The sequence below is a fragment of the Sciurus vulgaris genome (assembly GCF_902686455.1).
Source record: "Sciurus vulgaris genome assembly, chromosome: X".
Classification (NCBI taxonomy): domain Eukaryota; kingdom Metazoa; phylum Chordata; class Mammalia; order Rodentia; family Sciuridae; genus Sciurus; species Sciurus vulgaris.
Genome location: NC_136471.1, coordinates 76,285,601 through 76,300,482, shown reverse-complemented (window position 1 = coordinate 76,300,482; position 14,882 = coordinate 76,285,601). Strand labels below are relative to the sequence as shown.

At 38.9% G+C, this 14,882-nt stretch overlaps 1 protein-coding gene across 2 annotated transcripts in view; it reads left to right on the top strand.

Moving 5' to 3' along the window:
• CHIC1 (cysteine rich hydrophobic domain 1) overlaps positions 1-9,856 on the top strand; it is a 63,591-nt gene extending 53,735 nt beyond the window's left edge. The window contains exons 7-9 of one of the 2 annotated variants that reach the window (XR_013761011.1): positions 4,306-4,401; positions 7,963-8,094; positions 8,340-9,856. The gene's annotated coding sequence lies outside the window, so the exon portion shown is untranslated. Of the gene's footprint in view, positions 1-4,305; positions 4,402-7,962; positions 8,291-8,339 lie in introns of those variants that run through there. The other variant, XR_013761012.1, reaches the window with a different exon arrangement.
• The last annotated feature ends 5,026 nt before the right edge of the window (positions 9,857-14,882 follow it).

Below are 14,882 nucleotides of genomic sequence, written 5' to 3'. Positions count from 1 at the left end.
TTTGTACAAATATCTTCTAATTTATTCATAAATGTTTTCTTAGTATATATCCCAGAAATAGGATTGCCAAGTTAAAGGGCGGGTTACCCTTTTAATGACTCCTGATACAAAATGCCAAATTGCTCTCCTTAAAAATTTACACTGCCTAATTTTATCACTATCAGCAATTGAAAAAAATTCTTACTTGACAACTTCTCAAGTGTTGGGTTCCTTTTTTATTATTAACTTAAGAGAACTTAAAATGAATTTAATAAGTAATTCAGTTCAAACTTGCTTCTAACAAGGCTGAGCATTCTTCCAATTATGGTTTACTCCTTTTAGACAGTATAGCATAGTTATGAAGATAATGAACTTTGGTGCTAGATAGACCTGAATTAAGCCACTTAGCAGCTCTTCGATCTAGAACAAGTTACTTTACCTTTCTAAGCCTCAGATTCCTCATTAATATAACCATATTAACAGTATGAAATTATTAGTGTTCTTATATTTCAGTGAGACAATATAAAAAGGTAGAACAAAAATTCAATAAATATTAGATATTTTTACATGATTTGGGGTAATGGTATAATAGAATGAAAAGAACACTAGACTGAGGATTTTTTTAAACTAGGATCCTAGTCTTGCCTCTTTATGAACTGTGATATTTTAAGTGATACGAACTTCAGTTTCTGTGTTGTCAAATGAGCAACTTTAAGGCTCTTTTAATAGTTTCTGCAGTTCTAAAATTTTACACCATTATCATTTAACATTGCAAGGACAACCCTATGTATTTTCATGAGTTCTTTTTGTACATTATTGTGTCTGCTTTTCATCACTGGGACCAAAATACCTAATACAACCCAATTTAGAGGAGGAAAACTTTGTTTTTGGCTCATGATTTCCATCCATATTTGTCTGACTCCATTGGTTTGGGTCTCAGGTGAGGCTGAATATCATGGCTGAAAGGCACAGTAGAAGAAAGCTGCTTAGCTCATCACAGCCAGGAAGGAGTGGGGAGCGGATAGGGAGAAGATAAACCCTTCCAGGGCATATCCCCAGTGACCTACTTCCTCCAGCTAGGTCCCCACATCCTAGTAGTCCATTCTGCCATTAATGGATTAATCCACGTATGAGGTGAGAGCCCTTGTGATTTAAGCATTGCTTAAATGCCCCACCTCTGAACCTTGCTTTATTGGGGACATTCCTTATTCAAATCATAACAATGATAAATGTGAGACTTTGATCTATTATTTATCAAGAATAACTTTACCATTCAATGGAGTAGAAAAATCTTGCTCTCCCTTGATCAAACCTGGTTACTTAGGCTACCCACTGTGCAACTATCAATTCCATGGAAGAAAACAGATTTCTGTAAAATAAAACTCTGGGTATTCAGAAGGGAGCCAAGTTGAAAAATGAAGTACACCTGTCCTTAGTAGACTGCAATCTGACAGGATCTGGCATTTTGATGCCTCTGTGAACTAGTGTAGTCCTTGTAAACAGAAATAACTTCTAGCATTTCCACACCCCCATCATTAGCTGGGGATTTTCTTTCATTCCTTCTGATAGCTACTCCGGATATGTTCATCTTAAGGCAAGTAAATAAGGCACAAAGGTTGATTTGCTGTTTAGAATAACATGGAGTCAGATTAGAACCTTGAGCTATGTAGATTTTGATTTATTATTTAGCCATCAGAAACCTTCTAAGTTGTGACATCTGTAGCTGCCCAATAGATTCCCTCAAGTACAAAAAAAATTGCTAGTCTAACTACCACTGTGTTTATGTTTGGAATGCTGTCCCACTTATAGGCTAGTGCAGTAGACTTTACTGACCATTCATAGCAAAGAAATCCTGCCTCTAGTATTGTCTGTCTCGCTCACTTTGACCCTTAATTAACAATTGTATATAATATATGCTATTTCTACAAGTGTATTTTGTATTATAACCATACCGATTTTTTTAAATTACTGTGCAGTTTTTTAAAGGTTCAGATGTCTTCATAAGAATATGTATATTTGTCAAACCACATGCTATCAAAGGAGAAAAATTCATTTTATATTTCCTTTATCTCCCTGAAAGGTACCCTAGCACAGCATTTGGTAACACAGTAGGCATTAATGAAGATGAGTAATGAGAAACTGGGTCAAAAGTTGGCCAAATAAATGTATGGATTTCCTGGAAATGAGCAGGAATTCCAGATGTGGGATGTGCCAAAGGTCCTTGAGTCCAGAAATGCTACTCTGTCAATGGCTTGTATATAATTTATAAATGGTGGATAAATAACACACTAAGAAAATGTTTTGTAATTCGATTTGTTTTCATTCCTTTCCCTTTATTAGACTGCTCTTACCAAGATTTTACATATCTAATCATGCTTTATGTATCTATAGGACTTTTAACACTTACATAGCTTTTCTATTTCTCAAGAACTCACCAAAAAAAAAAAAAAAAAAGTCTGCTAGATAGGTAGAGCAGACAAAATTGTCTCCAATTTAAAAACAGGAAAATCAGATGTGACAGAGAGTTACAGTTATATACCCAAGGTCACACACCAGAACCATGATTTCCCTACTAATTTTTATTTCATCTTAACAATTAGTCCCCACATGTTGGTGTACCTGTTTTGAATTTCCCACTCCCAATCCTTGACATATTTGCTATTCTAAAGTTCTGATACTTATGAGGCAGAAATGTTCTGGATTACCTTTAGAATTAAGAGTTTTTGAGCTGGGAAGGGGGTACTTAGAGATCATCTAGGCCTACTCTCAAAACAGGGGCAGGTTAGGTAATGGTTAGGTTATCCAGGGTATTAAAAAATAAATTAGGTGGTTCATGTTCAAAGAACTGAATGGAAACACAGTAGGAAAAAAGGTGTTTTTCTGGTCCTAAAGGGGAAGGCATTGGGTAATGTTGCTGCTTCAACAAGAGTTAAAAGGGTAATGGGGAACAGAAGTCCCCTTCATCACGAAATGGCTGCAATGCACCACGTTCCGAGGCGCACATCTGCAATCCCAGCGCCTACGGAGGGGGAAGCAGGATTGTGAGTTCAAAGCCAGCCTCAGCAAAAGCGAGGTGCTAAGCAACTCGGTGAGACCCTGTCTCTAAATAAAATACAAAATAGGGCTGGGGATGTGACTCAGTGATCGAGTGCTCCTGAGTTCAATCCCAGGTACCAAAATAGAGAGAGAGAGAAAGTGGCGGCGGGGGAGTAGTTGACTTGTGTTTCGGTTTTTTGGGAGGCGGGAACTTTTTTTTTTTTTTTTTTTTTTAACTGAGGATTGAACCCAGGGGCTCTTATCCGGTGAGCCACATCCCCAGCCACTTTTATGTTTTATTTAGAGACAGGGTCTCGCTAAATTGCTTAGGCTGGCTTTGAACTCTCGATCCTCCCGGCACTCAGCCGCTGGAGCTGCGGGCACCACTATGCCCGGCTGTGTCCAGGCTGTTAAATTGGGCTTTGGAGAAGATTTTAGAGACTGCGGGAAAGTTGTAGGCGGGATACCTGGGTCTCAGCAGGAGGATGGAGGACTGCAGGCACGTGTAGGCAACTCGGTGGTTAACGCAGGTAATTTGCATGTGGTTCCTTTTAACCATCACTAAGAGCACATTTCATACACCTAAGCCCTCTACGTGATCCGGAACAGGGTCGTTCTGCACTCCACAACCACTGCTGGGAAATCGAGTAATTACTGTCTGGGCAGGAAGGAGCCAAGCTAGGAGGTGAACATTTGGCAAGTTTATAAGTTAGGGAGCTCCAGTACCTGAACCAGAGGCAGCTTACTGCCACCTCCCACATCCCGGGGAAAGGAAGAGCATTTCCCTCCCCCAATCCCTATCAAATTCCTGGGAGGTCTCTGACATTTTCTTAGCACTTCACTCTGGCTGCTGGAAGACCTGGGGATTACAATGACAAAGGGCCTTGAGGATGCTGCAAAGATGTGACATTATCTCCTCCCAGACTCTCCCCGCTCCGCCCCTGAGCCCCATCCCCCAACCCAAGCTCCCTCCACATATATATTTTTGCTTTTGAAAGGCTAGGAGAAAGGGCTGTGATGAAAACACACTCTAGCCGGAAGTCCCAATCGTGTTCTGCCAGCGAGGGGCGGTCATTAAACTGCCATTTTACCTCCCTCTTGCTGGTCAAGGTGTGCAAGCCCCTCCCCAGCTGGGCTCCTGGTCGCCTCTGCGCAGTCCTAGACTTTGGCATCCCTCATTCAGTACTATCTACTTACCTTCCTGGCTGGTAGCTGTGGTCAGTCTAGCAGTTAACCCTTAGTGGTCAGTACCTCCAATAGGCTTTCCCCCTGTCCTGGCCCCAAATTCAGAGGTCTAAACCGGAAACTATGTCTGGAAAGCAAGAGCCAGAGACGTCTGAAGCAGAGAGCAATACAAGGGGCCACGTGGAGCTGGAAGATAAAGAGGTAAGGGCCAAAGCAGAGAGGGGACTTCCCCAGGTAATGGGTTCAAACTCCAGAGAAGCAAAGGGGAAATCACCTCCAGTAGCTCTCCAGGCCTTTTGACATGTATGTCATTTTCCTTTGTCCCATACTACACTCCCTACTGGGCTGAACTGTATCCTGGGTTCCATTTAACAGAAGGCAACCCAAACGATGAACAGTATGACCTTTTTAAAAGTGACTTGTTATCCTGAGCCACTGGCATTACAGTCATGAGCCACCATGCCCAGTGACACTACAGCTTTCTAAGCAGCCACCCCCTCCAGTCGTGCCAGGGATTTGAACCCAAGGCCTCGTGCTTGCAAGGCAAGCACTCTACCAACTGAGCTATATCTCCAGCCGTAAGTTCTAAGCTTAATGGGCATTCCATACCAACTCCTATGCAGGTGCAGATGGATACCACTGAAATGAGGAAGAATTGTTAGAGGAGGCTAGACTTTTTCAGAATGAAGTGATACTTAGTGTTCCCCTTCTTGTTTTTCTTTTCTATGTGGTTTATCTGGTATTGAGAAAATTGAAAGACTTATCTGACAAGCCCTATTAATTGAGGCATTTAACATACACTTTGGATTTTTTCCCCAGCCTTAAAGTACCCTAACCTTCCCATAATTATAATCTTGCCTTCCACAAAATAAGAATCAATGCATACTCGCTGCTTTTCTGCTTTCTAAAACATGCCATGATAAATGTAAGGATGTCTTCAAAGTATTTTTGACCTCAAAGATATTGAATGCACACATTTTATTCGCATTTGGTTTTCTATTTTTCTTTTTCCTGTTTTTTTGTTTGTTTGCAGCGCTGGGGTCCAACTCAGGACCTGGTGCATACTAGCCTTCTACCACTGACCTACACCCCCAGCCTTATCCTGAATTGTTTATAATAATTACTTGAGCTGGGCACAGAAGTTCATGCCTGTAATCCCAGCGATTTGGGAGGATGAGGCAGTAGGAAGTTCAAGGCCAACCTCAGCAACTTAACAAGGACCTGTCTCAAAATGAATAAATAAATAAGAGCTGGGGATGTGACTCAGTGGCAAAGTGGCCTGGATTCGATCCCCAGCACACACAAAAAGTTACTTTTAAAATGTTTTGAAGGGCTGGAGTTGTGGCTTAGTGGTAAAGTGCTTGCCTAGCATGCATGAGGTACTGGGTTCGATTCTCAACATTGCATATTAAGGAACTAAAGATCCATTGACACCTAAAAAGCATTTTATAAAAATAAAATATTTCAGGAGAAAATAAATTCTAGAATCTTGGAATGTTATAGCATGTCAGCATCTTTAGATAGTATTTAAGGTGGAAAATCATTAGTAAAAATATTTCCAATTTTCTCCCTCCTTGTCTTTGTTAGTTTAAAGGGGCAAGTAGTATTACAGATCCCAATTCCAAAGTTGATGAATACTATTGTCTGTCCTCTAACTTTCCTGTAAATTGTTAACAAAATCTTGATTTTGTTTTGGAAGGCAGGGTAATAGGAAGTGATGACAGAGCAAGATACTGTATATTAGGGTTTTTCTGCCACTAGCAGTTCAGGCCCAATGGATGCTCCAGCCCCTTCCCTTTCCTTCTCGCCCCACTTCACTTTTTTTTAAGGTAGTAGTACTTTTAATTTAACAGATATTAGGGAATATCTGTTGTTCACATTTGTGTTGTTGCCACAAAGTCTTTGCTTTTATTTTTCTTAAGTTCATGCAGACATAAGCTTTATTTTATTTATATCACCATTACTTCTCTTTCCTAAGAGGAAAATCTTTGTCTTCCTAAGGACATTGTCACTTATCTATAATTTCTTGCTTATATATTTTAATAAAACATACACAAGTGGGAATATATAGTAAGGTATTACTCTATTTCATAATTAAAAATAACAGTGCATACTTTAAAAGTTACACCTGTTAAGAAATAGATACAAACTATAATTTCTAAAATTATATATTTAAAATCTCGGTCACTTTTTTTGCGGGGGGGTACTGGGGATTGAACTCAGGGACACTTAACCACCGAACCACATCTCCAGCCCTATTTTTTGTATTTTATTTAGAGACAGAGTTTCACTGAGTTGCTTAGTTCCTTGCTTTTGCTGAGGCTGGCTTTGAACTCACAATCCTCCTGCTTTAGCCTCCCAAGCCACTGGGATTATAGGCATGCCCCACAGTGCCCGGCCCCCTTCACTTTTTTTAAAATATTTTTTTTAGTTTCATATGAACACAATGCCTTTACTTTATTTTTATGTGGTGCTTAGGATGGAACCCAGTGCCTCACACATGCTAGGCAAGTGCTCCACCGCTGAGCCACAACCCCAGCCCTCCTTCACTTTTTTTTTTTTTTTTGGCAGTGCTGGGGATTGAACCCACAGCCTCATGCTTGCGAGGTGAGCACTCTACAACTGAGCTATATCTCCAGACCCCTCCCTCACTTTTTGAATGAGTTTTTACATTAACTTTTACAGATGACAACACCGGGGAGCAGGATAGATCATTATTGGGGCAAGTTATGAAACCTTTTATTCACATTAACAATTACCATCTTTGTGGTGACAAGCTAATTCTAATCAAAATGAACAAGGAGAATTACATTACAGCCAGGCAGGGTGGTTCACACCTATAGTCCCAGCTACTCAGGAAGCTGAAGTGGGAGACTGAGGCAGGAGGATCACAAGTTCCAGGCTAGCCTTGTTGATTTAGTGAGATACTGTCTCAAAATAAGAATAAAAAGGGCTGGGGGTGTAGCTCAGTATTAAAACACCCCTGGATTCAATCCCCAGTACTGGAAGGAAAAAGGTCAAGAGGCCAGAAGTACAATATATTGGGCCTTGGAGAACTATTAAACTGAATTCACAGGAACTTGGGGAGAAAACAAATAATTCTCATTTAGCTTTCTCTTAGAGGTTATTTATTTAATAATGAGAGCAGAAGGCAGGAGACATTCCCTCCTGCAGAAGTTCAGAGTAGATTGCATAGAAAAGCACACTTTTTTTAGTGTGGATGGTTTAGGATCATCATCTTCTGTTAAAACACTTCGTTGCCATTAATAACCTTATGAATATTGGAAATCAAAATTAGATTAGTAGCTGTTGCCTGAACAACAACAACAAAAAGCAGTGGAAATCCCAAACTGAAACTTTTTATTTAGGGTAATCATTAACCAAAACAAAGCCATTAAAAAGCAAAATAAATAGATCAAGTGAACCACTTATGACTGTATAGACATTTTGAAGCCATTAAGCTAGAACAAACTGAAGTATCTACTTACACAACTGTGAGAAAATGGAGTCATCTCTGAGTTTCAATTTCCTCATCTGTAAAACGAAGAAGTTGATCTAGGTTACTGCTAATATCCCTTTCATCTTCAGCATGTGTTCAGTGCGTTCTCAGGATTTAGTCTTCATTATTCAGTTCACTTGGTTTTAGTTCCTGGCGTGCACTTTAAAAATAGATTATTATCTAGGCCCCTGTTTTGAATTGTACACAATGTAGTGTTGGGGCAGTCAGCTCTCCCCAGTGTTTATTGTGTCATTTTTGTCTAGCCATACAGAATCATTTCTTTACCTGCAGGATGTTCTTCAGGAGAACAAGGTCAGCAGTGATGAGAGAGACTTTTGCCAGAATGTAAGTAAGGCAAAGAGAACAGAAAACTACTGAAATTTGGGCTGGGTGCCGTGGCACATGCCTGTAATCCCAGCGGCTCAGGAGGCTGAGGCTGGAGGATTGCAAGTTCAAAGCCATCCTCAGCAAAAGCAAGGTGCTAAGCAACTCAGACCCTGTCGCTAAATAAAATTTAAAAAATAGGGCTGGGGATGTGGCTCAGTGGCCGAGTGCCCCTGAGTTCAATTCCCAGTACCTGCCCCCCAACAACAACAACAACAAAAAAAACACTGAAATTCGGGCTGGGGTTGTGGCTCAGTGTTAGAGCATTTGCCTTGCATGTGTGAGGCACTGGGTTCGATCCTTAGCACCACATAAATAAATAAAATAAAGGTGTTATGTCCATCTACAACTAAAAATATTTTTTTAAATACTGAAATTTGGGAAATCAAAGTGTATGGGAAAATGGGACAGCAGAATAATTCCAAAGACACTAGAGTTTTCATGGTATTGTGATAATGATGTCCACTGAAAATTGAAGTACACTGAGATGGCATATATTTAGCTTGTGGTCACAATCTTTTCTTTAATAAATTCTCTTATTAGAGCTTTAAAATAGAGATTGGTGCTAGGTGGACAGATAATTACTTAATACAGTTTTTCATTCTTGTTTCTTCCCTGCCTAATGGTGGAGATATTTGAGGAAGCAAAAGGAAGAAAAAGTAAATATGCCTGTGTAATTTACCTTTTGAAAACAGGGTCCTGAATATGCTCACAGTCTACAGACTACTTTAGGGGTCAATCACAGGCATATCAACTGATCTAATAAGTTACATTTTGCTTGAATTTCCAGTAATAATTCTAGTATGTTATATATTTCTATTGATTTATTGCCTCCCATGGGAGCCTGTTAGAGCTTTAAATAGCTTCACCGTTGGTGAAAACTTTCTCCTTTTACTATGTAGAGAACTACTTATTCTAATTCAACTCCTCTGAACCATGTACAACAAATCTAATGTTTCCACATGACAGGACTTCAACCATTTTTTTTTTTTTTTTTGATACCAGGGATTGACCCAGGGCACTTAACCACTGAACCATACCCCCAGCCCTTTTTTATATTTTTTATTTAGAGATAGAGTCTCCCTAAATTGCTGAGGCTGGCTTTGAACTTGGGATCCTCCTGCCTCAGCCTCTTGAGCTGCTGGGATTACAGACATGTGCCACCACACCTGGCAGGCCTTCAAACTTTTGAAGACAGTGGTCCTTTTTCCCAGTATCATTTTCAGACCTACATCTTCTCCAGGATTGGTCCAATAATCACAATTCCTTCAATTTTTCCTCCTCTGACTTAACTTGGAATCCCCTTACCATCTTAGTTTTCTAAACACTTTTCAGTTTGTCTTTTAAGGTGTGGCTTTCTAAAATGAATGCAATACTCCAGAATCTGATTGACTAGAACACAGTAAGATAGGACTATCACCTACTTAATTTTACATACCATATTTCTATTAAGTCAGCCAAGAATAAATCTCTTTTTGCAGTTATACTTTACCATCTATTTATGTTGGTTACTGACAAATAAAATTCTTAGGATGTATGCTAAATAGAATTTCTAACCATTTTTATATTTATAACTGCTTTTATGCTAAACATTTTTCTATTAAATTTTATATTGCAAAATTGGGCTCATTCAATTCTGACAAGTTTTCTTTTAATTGGAATACATCCTTTTATAAAGTTAACATCAGAATCCTTAATTAGCCTACTTTCCAGTATGAATAGGCTGTATTTTTCATGAATGTATGCATGCATATACTATTTTCAATGACTCTTTAAATTGTTGATTTCAGCCAGCTTCTTCACCATCAATTCCAATGGAGGTCTGTGTTCCAGAAAGATGTTCACAAATCTAAACTCACAAGGAAGTCAAGACCTTGGAACTCCTACATCAGGTATTTTCCTCTTTATTGTTAAAGTCTATATGTCTTGACCTTGGATGTTTGGAAACCTAGGTTGTTGCCCATTTATACTATGTTCCCCAGAAAAAGAAGGGTTCAGATTACCCTAAGTTTCAGGGATGTGATAAATTTGCTCTGTAAGTTAAGCTCTGTGACTTGGTAAGCCTTTATATTAGGCCATAAAGGACTAAGGGCCAGAGGTAACACTGGTTGAGTAGATGAGTACCTTCTAAAATAATTCATTGCCTCTTCCATAGCTCTCTGGTAGCTAGTTTTAAAATATTAGGGTAAATATTAGGGTAAAATACGATGCTACCATTCTCCCCATTTCCAATTCTTTCGCTTCCTGAGTTCCACAATCTTGTTTAGCCGTTGCTGGACCTCTGGATTAATTAGGGAGAATGTAATAGTCCAGGAAGACACTCACACTGCATTTCATGAAAAATGTGTTTCTGCAATCTGGTTCTCATTTACAAAGGAGCATGTACCATATAACCACAACTATACATGCTTAATCTTTTTTTTTTTTTTTTTTTGGGTGCTGGGGATTGAACCCAGGGCCTTGTGTTTGCAAGGCAGGCACTCTACCGACTGAGCTATCTCCCCAGCCCCTACATGTTTAATCTTAACCCACAAAGATCCATTCTTCCATCTGCAGAACTAGACTCACAGAAAACAAAAACTTTCTCATCTACTAATGTCCAGTGCTATTCATTAAAATTTTCTTTCTCTAGAAGGTTTTAAACTCCAGGTATCTATCAGAGGCTGCATCCTAGTTATGAAGAATAGTATTTATCCAATCCCCACGAAGATCTGTTCTCTCAAAGCAAGAGTGAGGTTTGGTGCACTTCCTGTAATCCCAGTGACTCTGGAGGCTGAGGCAAAAGAATCACAAGATCAAAGCCAGCCTCAGCAACTTAGGAACTAAGCAACTTACGGAGATTCTGTCTCTAAATAAAATATATATTTTTAAAAGGGCTAGGGATGTGGCTCAGTTGTTAAGCACCCCCTGGGTCAATCCCCAGTTCCAAAAAAAGAAAATCTATTCTCTTGAGTATTAAAGAATAGTTAATGGTGTGACTCTACATAGTATACAACCAGAGAAATGAAAAGTTGTGCTCTGTTTGTCTACAATGAATCAAAATACATTCTTCTGTTATGTATAACTAAATAGAACAAACAATTTTAAAAAAGAAGAGTTACAAGTTATCCAGTGCACATTAGAAGAGTTTTTTTTTCCTATGAAACTCAAAGCTTTTGTCACTCACAGAAAAAAATCTAGTTTAGGTCTCTTCTGGAGATCTAAGAGAGTAAAGGCCACTTTAAAAAATATTTTTTAGTTGTGGATGGACACAATAATTTATTTTGTTTATTTATGTAGATCTAACCCAGTGCCTCACACATGCTAGGCAAGCACTGTACCACTAAGCTCCAGTCCAAGTCCTAAACACCATTCTTGGTGAGGTTTTTAGACAGAAATGAGAAACATGTTATTGTACACTGAGAAAAAGTACTGTGTTCTATGAATTAGTTAAGTAAATCTGGTCCAAAAGAACCATTGACTTGCCTTGCAGATTTGAAAAACCAAAGAAAAAAAAGACAAGATTCAATGTAAAATGACTGAATCAAATGGAGACATTTTGTTCCTAGTCCCAAAAAGTCTGAAAGGTCACTTGCTTGGTGGCCTAGTTTGAAATGCAAAGACTGACCAAAAGGCTTCCGGGTTTGTCCTTTAATTTGTTAACTAAACATTGTGCTTTTATTTTTATTGTTAAATATTTAGCAGAAGAATCAAGATAAAACAACTGGTTTTGAAAGTATTTGTTTATGGCCTGGCTTAGACAACAAAAAAAGATTTTCACATTTACCATATTTAGTAAAAATTAAGCCTGAATAAAGCAGTGTTCTTAAGTATATATAGCATGAAAGTAAAATGGAGGGCTGGGGAGATAGCTCAGTCAGTAGAGTGCTTGCCTTCTAAGCACCAGGCCCTGGGTTCGATCCCCAGCACCAAAAAAATAAATAAATAAATAAAGTAAAATGGAGATAGAGACATGATTTCTCTTACTAAAACTTCTTAATTTATACTTTAGAAATGTTCTCATCATCAAAACTTTTGAGGAAGGGCTTTTTATAGAAGAATAATGCCAGTGGATGAAAAATAGCTAAATTTTTTACCATGCTTGCTTAAGTTTTTAAATTGATAAAATTGGAAATAATTAGCAAAAATTGGGGGGCTGGGGAGATAGCTCAGTTGGTAGAATGCTGGTTTCACAAGCACAAGGCCCTGGATTCAATCCCCAGAACCACAAAAAAAAAAAAAAAATTGGAGGAAAACACACTGGAAACAAAGACAATAAACAAAAAAAATATATTCTAAATGCATGCCTGGTTAGGCTTTGATCTTTTATGTTTTTAAATCACTCACAGCAGGTGAGACAGAAGGAAAGAGCAACTTCCCTTTCTTCTGGATTAGTCTTAAGAGCATTACAACCTCTAGGTCTAACTTAGGAACATTTCTTTTAGATTAATGAAATTCCAATAACCAATCATGATTGAGATGAAGTAGTAATTTGTTATACGATTCTGAGTAATAATTACTTTTACCCAAATGGTTATCAACCAAGTTCGGATCAGGTACAAAGGGAATTTAATTGAGCCAGTGTGACCTACCATAAGGTTGTTTTAAAGATGAAGTAAAAATTTGCAGCAAGAGGGCTTTACTGCGTTTTTTTTTTTTTCAACTCTTTTTTTTTTCTTTTTTATTTTTTTATTTTTATTTTTTTATTGTAAACAAATGGGATACATGTTGTTTCCCTGTTTGTACATGGCGTAAAGGCATACCATTGGTGTAATCATAAATTTACATAGGGTAATGTTGTTTGGTTCATTCTGTTATTTTTTCCCTTCCCCCCACTCCTCCCACCCCTCTTTACCCTCTATACAGTACTCCCTTCCTCCATACTTGCCCCCCTCCCTAACCCTAACTCTAACCCTAACACTAACCCTTCCCTGTGAGATAAGCCAATCTCAAAAAACCCAGCTCTTTTTAAAATATATATTTTATTTAGAGACGGGATTTCCCTAAGTTATGTAGGCTGGCTTTGAGCTCACAATCCTCCTGCCCTAGCCTCTCAAGTCACTGGAATTAGAGACATGAGCACAGTGCCTGGCTTTCCTACATACTTTGAAAGCATCTTACGTGGCAAGCAAGCAATGATATCCATAAACAGAAAAGGAAATGGATGAATGGCAAAGTATAATTGGTGGAGGGAACAAGGTTGAAGGGGATTTGGGGGTGACCTTTTCTAGTTTTTGCTATGTACATTTTTCGTTAGACACTGGATACAGCTGAAATATAAATAATGCTCACTTTTAATGTGTGGTATCAGCTGGACTCCGTAGCACCCCACTCTTTACATGGGGGTGGGGGTTAGCTACTGGAAAATGGAAAGGAGAGAGTAGCTAAAAGCCTTCCTTCCACCCTTTCCACCACCAGTAGCACTGCTCATTAGAGTAGGAGAAAATGGCGCTCATCACCTGCTTTTGTCATGTTAATGAAGCTGTGCTGAACAAATCTGTTCTAAAGGAAATGACTTCATCTACATTCTTCCACCCCAAGGGGAATCTTTGTTGAAATGCTAAAACAAATGAAAGACACTTGCACTTGTAAGGTGGCATCTCTGTTGACTCTAAGTGTTCAGAAGCTTGAAAAATCTTGCTCAGCATGGATGAGCACCCAAAAGCAATTCAAAGCCATGTACATGTCACAACTAAGTCAAACTGTTGTCCACTGTTAAACAAATGTTCTGTTTTGGAAGCTTTGTATTTCCTTGTGACCATTTCTAACTCACTGTGCCTTCCTCACCACACTGGTTACCTCAACTCTTTTTCTTTTTCTATTTATTTTATTTATTTCATTTGTTTGTTTATGTACTCCCAGGGATTGAACCCAGGGGTGCTTCTCCACTGAGCCATGTCCCCAGCCCATTTTTTTTTTTTTTTTTATTTTAAGACAGGGTCTCACTAAGCTGCTTTAGACCTCACTAAATTGCCAAGTGTGGTCTTGAATTTGTGATCCTCCTGCCTCAGCCTTCTGAGTCCCTGGGATTATAGGCATGTGCCACCTCACCCAGCTTGTCTTCTATTTTTTAAAATACTCTAATCATTTAGCAAGGGTATACCATTCGAGGTCTCATTTCTTACAGGTTCAGTTGCTTTGGTCAAGAATACCAAGAAGCACAAACCCAATTAAAAAAAAAAATGTGAGAAGCAAAAAAGTCTCAATGATCAAGAGTGGGATGAATGTAGGTGTCTATATGAACTAGAAGGTTGTGGAAATTTTTTTTTGGGGGGGGGTGCTGGGGATCAAACCCAGGGCCTTGTGCTTACAAGGCAAGCACTCTACCGACTGAGCTCATCTCCCCAGCCCCAAGGTTGTGGAAATTAAGAAGCATTTCAGAGGGAAAGTACCATTGCAGAAGTTAACAAGGCCAAGGCCCCAAATAAGTGAAGGGATCCTTGATGTTTCTAGAATCCCATATGATTAAATATCCAGATATTAGATTTGTGCCTTTGAATACATATGAACCAGTTGTGTTTTATGAACAAGAGTCTATTAAAACTTTTTGTTGGCAATGACACTGGCAACTGTATTTGGGGAAAAAAAAGTATGCTGTTATAGGCCAAGTGGTAATTCAGTCCACCTACTTTTAAAACTGATGTCTGAAAACTTCTTCTTTGTCTTATGGGTTACAGTCAAATCTCATCATTATAAATGAATAGAGTCTGAGGTGATAAAATCGATGATATCCTGGGGTGTTTCTTCTGAAACAGGATAGCTCTAGTGGCCTTTGCTGATTGCTTCCATTTCCCTGCAGTCTAGGTGTGTGGAATGGAGG